Source organism: Gambusia affinis, linkage group LG07 (genome assembly GCF_019740435.1).
Source record: "Gambusia affinis linkage group LG07, SWU_Gaff_1.0, whole genome shotgun sequence".
Lineage (NCBI taxonomy): Eukaryota > Metazoa > Chordata > Actinopteri > Cyprinodontiformes > Poeciliidae > Gambusia > Gambusia affinis.
Window position 1 is genome coordinate 15,918,515 of NC_057874.1, and position 12,971 is coordinate 15,931,485.

At 39.7% G+C, this 12,971-nt stretch overlaps 1 protein-coding gene across 9 annotated transcripts in view; it reads left to right on the forward strand.

Annotated features, from left to right (window-relative positions):
• dlgap4b (discs, large (Drosophila) homolog-associated protein 4b) overlaps window positions 1-12,971 on the forward strand; it is a 109,543-nt gene that overhangs the window by 51,242 nt on the left and 45,330 nt on the right. For 8 of the 9 annotated variants that reach the window (XM_044121654.1, XM_044121655.1, XM_044121647.1 and 5 more), the window contains exon 3: window positions 12,184-12,231. The gene's annotated coding sequence lies outside the window, so the exon portion shown is untranslated. Of the gene's footprint in view, window positions 1-12,183; window positions 12,265-12,971 lie in introns of all 9 variants that reach the window. The other variant, XM_044121648.1, reaches the window with a different exon arrangement.

The window sequence follows — 12,971 nt, forward strand, 5'->3', positions numbered from 1 at the left end:
TTTTTTTTTTTTTTTTTTTTTTTTTTTTTTTTTTAAACTGGCTGGTTTTGGTTAGCTGGTGCATTTAGTTTGTTGTAACATTTAACCCTTTAATATTCTGATTTTGAGAAATGAAGGTACATTCAAAAATCATTAAAGGGCCTAATGAGTCTTTAGGCAGCTGTAAATAAAGGCTAAACTGTACCTGTGGTTCTTAAATTGTGTCTAAAAGGAAAAAATTAATGAACGCTCCATATTTTATAGTTTATAGTTTTGAAATGAAGATGATCCAAGTAAGTTTGCATTCTACAAAAGAAGTGAAATGGTGCTACGACAGCATCAAAAACCGGAAGGCAGTTTTAGCCTCAATTTGTTTCACTCTTGTGGGACCAACAGAAAACAAGACTCCACTGTTTGAGCAGGTTCAGTGTTAAGATTTTGTACTTAAATAACCAGAGTGTGACAAAAATAGAAGAAAACCGCTTGTCCTCCAATGAGGCTGTTTCCTAACCATAAAAAATGCAATAAAATATATATAACACATTAAATCTAAATTTTGTCCAGGGGCATGAATACTTTTTAAGGCAGTGAAGTTTCACAAATAAAATCCATTGTTTGACCTCTAAATTTTGACAATTTAAGCTTTAGAATGGAAGTTTTGTGATAATTTAAAACCCTTTCATTGTTTGTCTTGAACAAAGATCAAAGCTCGAACAGCTCTGAAGTAGAAATCTCCAGCTGACGTTTGACGACTTGTAGAAAGTATTGCAGCAAATGTAGTCAACCTCAGCAGACTAATTTTGTATAAAACTACTGATTCCCATTTTAATGTGACAGTAAACCCTAAAATACAATATTTGCTCAAATAATTGCATTTCTCTAATTCTTAAAACTTTAGACTGCCACCCTGCCAAGTGTTAATGTCCGCTTTACTGGTGCTTCTATTAATCTACTCGTGAGCCCAAATCTGCAGCATGGCATCAAAGTCACTCACTGCATTGCTCACTGCAAAATTGTAGATCAAAGTCTTGTTGAGCTTCACAAGCTGCCTCAGCTTCAAATGAAATCTCGGGTACTGCAAACACAACTGACACAAGCAAGCTGTGCATCAGGGGAAGGCAACAAATTTTAAACACATCAACCCGTAAAGCATATCTTTTTTTTTGTGGCTGTATTTATTATCAAATTGCATGTCACACAAACTGTTGGCTCCAACAACACCAGGGAGAGCCTGCACAGCCAGGTGTGATATGACATGCCAGCCACGTCACAGGCACAGTGAATCGATTGAAAGGAAATTTAAAGGTTACATCAGAGCGCCATAGAGATTTCTGTACATTTGTATGCAGCCCGAGTTATTTTTTTTCATCCGGGACGAAGGCTCCTGCACTGATCACTAATCAGTGTTTCAGCACTGCACAGTTACTGAAGTAAGAAAATCAAAAGATATATTATTTCAGTGCCTTGCATAATATTCATGCCACTTATTTTAATTTTTTATTTTTTACATTTAGTCAAAATTACCAACTTTAATGCGTCTTATTTATATTTTATGTGACCAGCTAACACAAAGCATAGCTGTGCATTGAAAAACAAACATAACTGATCTTTTATATTTTTAAAACTTAAAATGAGAAAATGTATTACCACTTGCATTGACTGAACAAATTAAAGTTGGGTTGTTTCTACATGTTTGACCGTCTTTGTAAAGCAATGGTGTATTGACGTGTGCTTTACTGGTGCAAAGTTACCACATAAATGTGTAATTCAGTACATTTCTGTCTATGTTTTAAAAAAGAAATGTTTTAAGTAAATTCAACAATTTTTTTCTGTAATAGATTGGTATTGAGCAATATCTGTCCCTAGATAAGATTTGTTTTTATTTATTTGTATTGCACAGTGGAGCAGTTGGTAGAGCTGTTACCTTGCAGCAAGAAGGTCCTGGGTTCGATTCCCGGCCCAGGATCTTTCTGCATGTAGTTTGTATGTTCTCCCTGTGCATGTGTGGGTTCTCTCCAGGTTCTCCGGCTTCCTCCCACAGTCCAAAAACATGACTGTCAGGTTAATTGGTGTCTCTAAATTCTCCCTAGGTGTGAGTGTGTGTGTGAATGGTTGTGTGTCCTGTATGTCTCTGTGTTGCCCTGCGACAAACTGGCCACCTGTCCAGGGTGAACCCCGCCTCTCGCCCGGAACGTAGCTGGAGATAGACACCAGCAACCCTCCTGACCCCATTAGGGACAAGGGTGAACAGAAAATGGATGCATGGATGGATGGTATTGTATTCATATCTTTGTTAGCATTCAGTTTTATTAAGCAGATTGGTCTGCTAACAAAATAGTCTCCTGTACTGACATAAATAAATGTTTTCTTTTTCCAGTATGAGCAAATCAAATATTCTTGAAGGAAAGGCTGCACACTGGTACGCAGAAAATCAGATTACCTCTGATCCACAGCAGGAACTTTCGCTATGGCTCAGAGATTGTCCAGATTTGTCAAAAGAAAAAACAAAACAGTGGAGCTCGCATCTTATGAAAATAGTCTTTGGCTGTACAGTATAAATAAGCTTGCATGGCCAATTGTCCCTCTTTCTTCACCTCTAGAAGTGTGCAGAAGCTGCTTATGTTTTGGCACTATCTCTGAAAATAGCATGATAAATATTACGAGATTGCTTTTTGTTTGTTTGTTTTTTAGATTGTGGATTGCAAAGAAGAGGGAACTTCCAAAAGAATTAAATAAAAGTTTATTACAATTATTTGCTTTCATTTCCAGGTCAAACTAGGATATAATTAGGACTCTGATACATCCTGTCTTTGGGGATTTCAAGCTCACAGAAGCTTAAATTAACTGCATGTCAGTGAGTCACCCATCAGGCTTCCAGTATGTCATGAAGATGTCTGGCATTTGATCATCTCTATTGCCTCAGCATCCTTTAAAATGCTTTATATGCAAGGCTGCTTGTGGGGGGACAGAAAGATGAAAATAGCAGTTTTCATACAGCAGGTGAATTTATTGCCGCTATGCAGCATAAAATTGTATGAGACTTAAATGAAAGCATATAAACACGCACCCTGACCTTTTGCTGTCACGCTGGTTTAACAGGCTATTGTTCCAGCTCAGTAAACGCGGCACTCTGCCCTCATTCTGAGTGGTCGTTCTTTATCCTTGAATATCCCATGGGTTTTTACAGTAGCCCACTCTGTTCTCGTCCTACTTTCCAACGTGCCACTCCTCCCTCCTTGTTTGTCTGTTAAACGTGACGTGCTCGCTGCCCTTTCACTGACCTCTCCGAGGTGTCAGACGGCAGAGGAGGCAGAGTATCTTTGTCTGTATGCATCTGTCTTCTTTGGCTCTGGGAAATTCAATTCGCTCCTCTCGCGCAAAGACTCCTGACTGACACCGACGCACCTTTCGTTTCCCATAAATCTGAGCTGTCTGGTCAGGTGCTTCAAGCATGTCATTTGTTTCACTTACGGTGCTGTCGTCTAGCCCTTCTCTCCTGTCTCTCTCCCCCATTCTCTGCTCTTAAACAGCTTGTAACTCATAAAGGAGCCCATGACGCAATGTCCAAGTGTAACAATACAGCAGGGGGCGGGGAGGGAAGGAGGGTCGACCTTTTTCCTCCGGCAGGCCTTCAAAACTGATAAACAAGGTGTTGAATTACATATCGCTGCCACAGGATGTCGGTGTTATCGTCAACCATATTTCAGGCAACATTATTGCTAATTCAATTTATCAAGTCATCGGTGATGCTATGGGCATTCAATGGGTCATAATTGAATGCACCCGATTCGGTTACACATGTGAATCTATGTCTCCCAGCGGGGCTTTAAAATTGTCTACTGAGCTTCACCCTGCAATAACGTCAGCAAAGAGAGCTTAATAAAAGTAATTGCAGTTTAATGGATGCTACCTGCCAGATTAAGAGGAACCCGGGGTTTCATATTGCGTTGTTATTTTCCCTGAGACCTCTCCCAACTCTCTCTGGCTATATTTATTTAGTGAGGCCCCATCCAGACATGGGAAATAATCTTGTTACCAGCAAGAACACACTTTCACACACAGTGGTCGGCCTTATGTGATCACTTGTAAACCTGTGGCTTATTGCCTTTATCCATGAGAATACCGAGCAGGCTTGCTGAGTAAGAGAATGCTTTGGTGTTCCTGTAATGGCTTTGCTGATGAATTTGTCTTGCTTTTTTTACACGGCTTGGCTGGAGGTCTAACCAGGAACTGCGCTGCTGAAGGCACTGAGAAAAGCTGAGATTGCTAGACTGTGCCTAACTCTTTCACAAGCCGATTTTTCTGCTTGTTGAGGTCTTAACTGAGGAGACGGGGTTAACGGCCAGTCTTACCTCGGACACAGATGGAAAGCTTTTAGAAATAATGCTGTACATTTAAATAATTGCTCTAAGTTAGCTGACTTACAGCGCCTTGCAAATGTCATCATACCCCTTTAATATTTTTGCAAGTAATTGTGAATTGAATAGAAAAAGGAATGATTTGTTTAAATGGTTTTTTTTTTCTTTATTTTACAAATAAAAATCTGACAAGTGTGGAGTGTGTTTATATTCAGCCTCTTTTAGCCCAATATCCCAGAAAGAACACCAATACTAAACCCAACACTGCACATTACTTTAACCTTCCACTTTACCAATCTTACAGTAAAACATGGTGCTGGCAGCATTATCCTGTTGGAATGCTTTACTTCAGCAAGAACAGGGAAGCCTATCCCACTTGATGGGATGATGGATAGAGCTAAATACAGGGCAATACTGCAGATGACTTGAGGCTGGAGCCAAGACTCACATTGCAACATTTCAGATAACACACTTGAACATAGAGCATACATGCATGAAAAAGTATTTCTGCTAAGGTGAGACCAAACTTAAATGTGTCTGCTTATAGGCAAAACCTTACATACTGCAGAATGATGAACAACAGTCATAGATCTGATAAGACAATCGTAGGCGAGACCATGTGAAAGACTGAAGACTGGGGCTGCAATATCTTATTTACGTGTGAGGATGACCCAGTCAAAGTCCAGATGTAATTTCAACTGTGAATCTGTGGCATCTGTATCTGACTGAGTTATTATTCAAAGGATGAGCAGAAATTTCTGTTTTGATATGAGCAAAGCTGAGACAGACATACCAAAAGGACTCTAGATATCTGCAGCAAAAGGCGGTAATGCAAAGTATTGACACCGGGCGTAGATTGTTGAATACCAAATACATTCCACAATGTTCACATTTTTAGCTGAAGAAAAATGTTCTAAGCCTTTTTCTTGCTCGTCTAATCACATGAAATTATAGCAAAATGCAATGTTCTGATTTTGCTTGTAACATTTGGTAACGGAACAAAGTGTGTAAAGGTTTAGGCAATGTGAATGTTTTTGCAAGTGAACTTTCTTCCTGCTTCCTGACATTGGATTGTATGTATTAAGATCTCTATCGGATTTATGACGATAAAATCATGCACCTGCTCTAGATTTTTGGCATGCCTGCCCTGCAGAGGAGTTCTGCTTGATGACATTCATTCCCCTCATATGTGAAAAACAGCCAGCTGTCTGATGTGCCAGAAGAGTCAGCCAGTTTGAGGGAGCGGGAGTAGACTGTTTGTAGGCTAGTGTGAACCAGTAATAGAGCAGAGGATATCCTTATTAAATACTGGCTGCAGCTCAGACTAATCCCTCATTAAGCATTTCTAAAACGAAAGAAAACAAGGATTGTATAACTAGATGCAAACACATCCATTCACCAAATACATACAAGTCTTAGAATCTAAGCTGACAATAAACTCTGTATTAAAAACTGTACTTTCATTGCTTAGCAATAAATTTACTTTTAGGATTGACTTCATGACACCTTCAGTCAGTTAATTAAGCAGCTATCAAATAACTCACTTTTGCACTGAGGCAATTAGAAGACAGCCATGCAAGATTATATTTTCAGCTCCTCACCCCCGCTCTTTCTATGCTGTGTTCACCCATCTGTCAATGAAGCCCAAGATGGTGGTCATCTATGTTGCTAAGCATGTATATGTGTGTTGCTCAAAAAAAGAGAATAGCTTCAGCTTCCCTCTTTTCCACTTTTCTCCCCTGTGCAGCGGCAGAAGGATAGCCAGACAGAGCGACAGGTGTTGTCTGCCTTAACTTCCTGGTCTTCTTTAGTGCTGTGTGTATGTGCAGGTCTGTGCAGGTGAATCTCTTAGGGTTCATGTTGTTGTGCATTTACCTGACTGTGTGTGCATGTGCGTGCGTGTGTGTGTGTGTTTGTTAGTTGAAAGGCAGAGTATTTCCCTTTTGAGCCAGATCCTGCAGAGCTGGCATGTTGCTTTCACAGTCAGTCTGCATTCAGACCAGCAGTCTCCTTTTATACCGTCTGCCACTTAAAGCTGAAACACATGCAGAATCCCGGACTAGGACACAACTATTACAAGATCTACATTTGGTTTGGTCAAAGTCTCATGCTGGTTTTGAGCGGGTATTAATGAAAACACAAAGATGGGATAAAGATGATATTCACAAGATTTTCTGGAATCTTATTTTTGATGGTCTAATAAGAATATAACTGGAGCTTTGCAATGTTATTGGGATATTCCTGATATGGGGATGTATCACATCCTTTGGTTTAATTAATTCAGCATCCCACTTTTAGATTTCTAATCTTCTAAGAGATTCAAGTGGATATTGCTGCTGTGCAATAATTGACATTGTATGCACAAATTCAATGTATTATAAAAAGAGAAAATCTTTTCCTTGCTCTGATGTGCTCTTACTGCACTTCTCAGAACGTGGGTTTTCTCTGGGTGGGTTAGTGAGCTGTTCAAATGAAGATGGGTGGATTTCTTGACGGCGCTTGGTGAGAGCAAGAGTTTAGGCACCCCGAATGGCTTCCAGGGGACGTTCAAGGGTTCATCAAACATGCATGAAAGAATCAAAGCAATCCTTCAAGTATTTTGCAGTAAGTTTCATAACATGATGTAAGGCTCAAAAGAAATTAACTTTACATAATACCCACCGTTAAACTACACATGTTGTCTGGCGTCACCTCTGCAGATGTTTTCTGTCCAGTTGGCTTTCTGAATCACACATAATTCAATAAAGTCCGCTGTGAAACAAGAGCAAACTTGTATTTTTCCCACTTTGGTAGAGTAAGTCTGCCACCAACACTGCAAGCCAGCTCAGCCCACCACACTGTTTGTCTAACTCTGCCAGGACACAACACACAAAGAGGAAAATACCACTTAATTCATTGCTAACCAAGTGGGATCTCATTCAAAGACACCAAATACTGGTGTTACAATGCAATGAGCTTATGAAATGATTGATTTATTTGGTGCATCTGAATGAGACAAAATTATGTTTTACATTTTTTTCAAGAAAACTTAACAATCTCAATGGTTTTGTTTTCCTAAACAAAGGTTTCATAAATCACAAGCTGAATTTTAAAGAATTTGTAATAATTTAGTGTAGGTGCAACTTCTCCTCTTAATACTGACATTTAGAACATCTAAGGAGGTCCTAATGCCGGAAATATCATTTTTTTTGTCTTTATGTATAGGCTGCAAATACCACTCAGACTTTAGTGTTTTCTGAAATATAACTTTTCTAATGTTTGATAAAAATATTAACAAATCACAAATTGTGTTTAAAAATGTTTTAAATGTTGTAAAACATAAACAATACAGTGTAGGTTGGGACAGTAAATTTTGAATTTGACACAGGGCTTCACAAATGAGATCAGAAACTGTAAAGTGTGTTGCTGATCAGCTAAATTTGTCTTTTGAATGTTGCCCTCAAAATTCTGGAGCCTTTTTTACTATTAATTCATCCAAACACACATGGCTGAAACTGGGTACTTGCAAAAGTCTATTATACCCCCACAACTGACTGATCCATGATGATGGGAGGGGTAATGTTCTTGGAAAACCTAGTTAATAGATATTCATGAAAGTCTTAATATACATTTTGTTTACCAGACATAAATTAACTATTTCTGGAACAAATAGATTTACAATTGGAAATTATGTTCTTTGCTTTTACTCACTCTAAGATAAACTGTCACTCAACTTTATTTATACAAAGGTCAGTGTGATTCAAAGGGGTCCTTTTCAAATGAAAACTAATAAATGAAGGTAACATAACCACATGTTTTGATGTCACACACACCCAGGCTAGGTTGTTAAAGTGCCCCCATGGGAACCAGTTTCTGGGTCTGTTGCCTGCTCCTAAGTGACTAACATAATTACAGCAGTCAGGGATTCGGGTGAAATGAGTGTGTGGCTTTTTCCGAAGGAGCTGCCTCACTGCTTCACTTCATCTTCAGTCACACTTATAAAGCCTCCCATCTGTTTCCTCAACACTACAACTTGTATAAGCAGGAGAAGTTCTTGTGCTCGTCTTCATGAAATGGCCCAACAGATTTCTGAAGGGCTCCCACGTCTGCTGGCCTTTTCACCAGCCTGTTCCCCATCAGCCTTGTACAGCTTCTACAATGCCTAATCAGCCCGTTGGACCATTTACATGCTGAGCTACTTAATAATTATTACATGCTTGATGATTCCTCATATAATTGGATTTCAAAATCAGTCTGAAAGATGAACTTTGGACCTTTCCATTGTCAGAGATGAAAGGAAAATCACACTGTATTGTATTGTTGCAGGGTCCAGATGTGCTTTACTCTTTTACAGATATAAAATAGTAAAGAGGTGCTGCACAGTGGAGCAGTTGGAATAGCTGTTGCCTTGCAGCAAGAAGGTCCTGGGTTCAATTCCCGGCCCGGGGTCTTTCTGCATGGAGTTTGCATGTTCTCCCTGTGCATGTGTGGGTTCTCTCCGGGTTCTCCGGCTTCCTCCCACAGACCAAAAACATGACTGTCAGGTTAATTGGTCTCTCTAAATTCTCCCTAGGTGTGAGTGTGTGTGTGAATGGTTGTGTGTCCTGTATGTCTCTGTGTTGCCCTGCGACAAACTGGCGACCTGTCCAGGGTGAACCCCCCCTCTCGCCTGGTGGAGATGGACCCCAGCAACCCTCTCGACCAGATTAAGGGACAAGGGTGAACAGAAAATGGATGGATGGATGGATGAAATAGTAAAGACTAGAGAGTCACAATTAAAAACTTGTTAGGCTTAGTTACCTAAGGTGTTTTCATTGATCATGCTTAAAACAATTCATAAAATAGGTGTCAGCAGTGAATGTCCAAGGAAATTTTTACCTGAACCCATTGAACAATAGCTCAAGAGAAAGTTTTTTTTTTAAATGTCAAAAATGTCTTGGTCTTTGAAGAAAAATCTTCAGAAATCAAAGGTGGCCCAAAAGCCAACCACAGTGTGGGTCAACATCTGGCAACAGGAATACTTTCATTTCTCAGCAGAACTTGCAGTGCATGAGTGAATGCTGTCCACAGCATTCTAACAGAGAGAGATATTTCCTCTAGGCTCTGAGCAGACATCTATAATGCATTCCCTACATAAAGAGCCCAATCAGCAGATCCCCAGCCTGATACCTCAATCAGTTTCCCAATCTCATTTCTAATTTATTTTTACTTTACCCCAACAAACCCAGCACCGTGAAGTGCAGTTCGACATTAATCTCTCAAATCTGCAGTAGGCACTGAAGCCATTCAGGAGTAGTTTGGCATGAATCCCATTCACAATTCATTCCCTAAAAACTCTTTGAAGTGCCTTTCATTTGTCTTTTATTCAAGTTCACCTAAGCTATATGAAGGAGCTTAAAATGGTGAATCTGTTCTGTGAGTAGGTGAAGGGAATCTTAATGCCTCGCTGGTACATAGAAAAGAGAATGATGGATTACCTTTATCCATAAAGGTTTATTGTATTTGTCAGTGCCTGTCCTGCTTTCTTTACAGCTACTTTTACCATGTCAAATAAATTCATTTTTTATTGATATGTCTACGCTGGGTTATTTTTTTGTTCTTATTATTCAGACCCTTTTGAGCAACATTTTGACGCCAATAGCAGACAGCATTTCACACTGTTAGGGTGTGCATGTATGTGTGGCAGCTTGTTTTTGCAATTTTCTTGACATTTTATTGTAAAAGGTCACAGCGCTTTTGAGTTTTGCGTTTGTTGATTCTGTCCCCCCCCCCCAAAAAAAAAAATCAAAGGTAACAACAATTGTGCAACTACTTTCAATTGTTTCACAGATGTGTTGTACGATCAGGGTAGACACATCGTCTCTTGACTTCTCAGAATCATGTAACTGAGAAACTTGACATTTTGTAATGAGTTTTCTTCTATATGTGACTTAACTGAGGGCTACAGCATTATATTGTTAAAGGGCTAGAAATGAAGAATTTTGAAGAGCCAAGCTTTTTCTATAGACATGGCATGTGTGTCAGAAATTAGATTCACCTTATGTTCCACAATTAAGCAGCAATATGATTAATTTGGTACTCAAATGTTGCAGCAATAATGGTAAGAACATTCTTTAGTCTTTTGTAATCTCTCCTGTATAAATACACCGGCAGCAGCCTTCACACCGTTCACCATGAAACGACAACCGCGCAGTTTTCCGTACTCCAACCGTTGTATCAGTCATTTTCAAAATGCTTCTTGGTCCTGCAAAAAACTGATAGGAACCCGGCGAATTTGCAGTTATGCTGCTAGCACATAGGAACAAGTAATAGGGGGAAGAGAGCGGACTGCCCAACACAAATAATGATCCGGCCGGAACACAGTGCGCTAAATAATAAAAAGCTTCGAGGCAGATACATTTTCCTTGAGGAATTTTAATAATCAAGGCACTCGAATCATTCGAGAAATCGTTACACCCCTAGTGTGCAGACCCAGTGGGGTCACACTGATCCCATATGCATTTTTACAAGTTTTATTATTGTTGGTAGTTTCGGGGACTGACAGACTGACGGAACACCCTGACCTCTTTCTTGTTGTCTGACCATGACATCTGCTGCGCTCTTCCTGAATGTGGTGCTAAGACTGTGGGAGGACTAAGTTGCCATTACCAAATGATTGGTAGATCATTAAATATGGGAAAAATACATTAATACTGGCTATTCATGATTACATCCACGTAGTCAATTCAGACTCTTTAAATAGGTGGTCTTTTAGACACTTAAATCTGTAACAGCTTGGTTTTATTGTATAGAGAAGATGTTAAGGCTCTAAATATGATAGACAGCTGAGTTTCTCATAGAGTCTATGACCTTGATCTATTTTCTAACAGATGGGAATTATTTGGTGTTAGTGATTTTTTATTTTACTGCACTCAATTTGTCTGTTTTGGTTGCACACAGATCTTGAAAACCTTCAACTTTGGCATCATTTCAAATTCTAAAGAGATTGTGGAGGAGTTTTAAATATCATATGAATTCAGTTTGAATAAAGGGATGAAACGATGAATTTTAGCATCAAGTTTGTGCCTCTCAACATGCTGAATATATTAATACTTGTGAGGTTGCGAGAACAAAGGGCTTTTACTGAATCATGAGGAAAAGATGAATCCATAATACAAAAGAAGAGTTCTTGGATGCACTTTGATGCATGACTCCAGAGATTTGTTCCCTCGCAGATTTTATATGGCACTTGCCAAAGTGGTGCCAAGAAGCTGAGACTCTATCTCACCTCCACTTGATATCAGCAGCAGGAGATAAAGAGAAGCTGTCGAAAGGCACTTTGGTGCACACTCTCAATCTTGTGTCCAAGTATTGTTCCATCCAACGAATGCAGCTATATCACTCAGCTTCGTGAGTGAACACCTGCTTGCAGAGATGAAAGGCACCCCTAGTTGAACGTTGTCCTAGCTTCCCTAACACCGCAGACATTTTCTGTCCAACCAAGTTGCAGATGAGTGAGAGACTGCAGTGACTGAAACTTGTTAAAGCATGCTAATGCTTTTGTTTTTCCCTCTGAGGTGCAGCAGGAGGCAGGAACCAGAGAGGAAGTAGGGCACAGTAAAGTAGACATCAAGGTGAAGCTGCTTGCTCCTTTGCGGGCCAGTGCGTGCATACGAGTAGCCCTCGGGCAGTTTTTCAGTATCTGATTATTGTAAACGGATTCTCAACACTGCACTACACAGATTCATCGTCAGCTCTCTCTGAGTCTGCAAATTTACATGAGTATATGTGTGGGTGTTTGTGTGCACCTTAAAACAGCCCAGGTTGTCCTTAATTTAATAAATAAAGCATGACATGTCTGACACAGTTTTCCTTGCATTTCTTCCAGGAATCGTCTTCTTCTGAGGTCAAGACTTCTGAGAAATGAGCTGCCAATGTAAGTCCCTTGGCTGACCTCACGACTTAGATGGTAATGTTGCTTTTAATTTAATTAAACTGACTAAGAGGTATAATTGAGTACACAAATGCGTACGTGTGCAGTAGAGACACAATTCTGAACCTCTAACCTTTATTTCACTCCACTTCACCACCCACCAGGGACAGCATTCATCTCCGACACAATTCATCAGAAGTTAATTTTTATTCTCGGCAAACGCCAATGCTCTGTCAGAGCAGGACTCAATCATGAAGACGTATAATTCATATTTCAGACACAAGTCTTCCACTCTACGTTATTCTACGGGCGTCTTGCGACTGCTGGTTTAGGTTTGTCATTCCGAGTGCAACCAAGGCTTATGGTGTTATCAATAATGAATGAGGATGTGGAAGTTTTCACTGGATTTTTCCAAACTCTGATATGCTTCCATTAAAAGCTTGGGTAGAGCAGTTCCCTGAATGCCTGGAAAGTGGTGCAGACCTGCTCATTCTAATGAGAAGATGATGCAATCCTCAGAGATAACCATACGACTAGAAAGTTTTCTGAGGATTTAGTTTTCCCTTCACACTTTTTCGACAGAGGTTTCTGTAGTAGAAACTCCAGAAAATCCTATTTACTTATCCTATTTGTTTATCTGTACATGGATTATTTGGAATACATTAGCTAGACTTTTTAGCACAATTTGCAATTTAGCACTATTTGTAAAATAACTTTCTGACCTAATGCTACACAATAGGCAC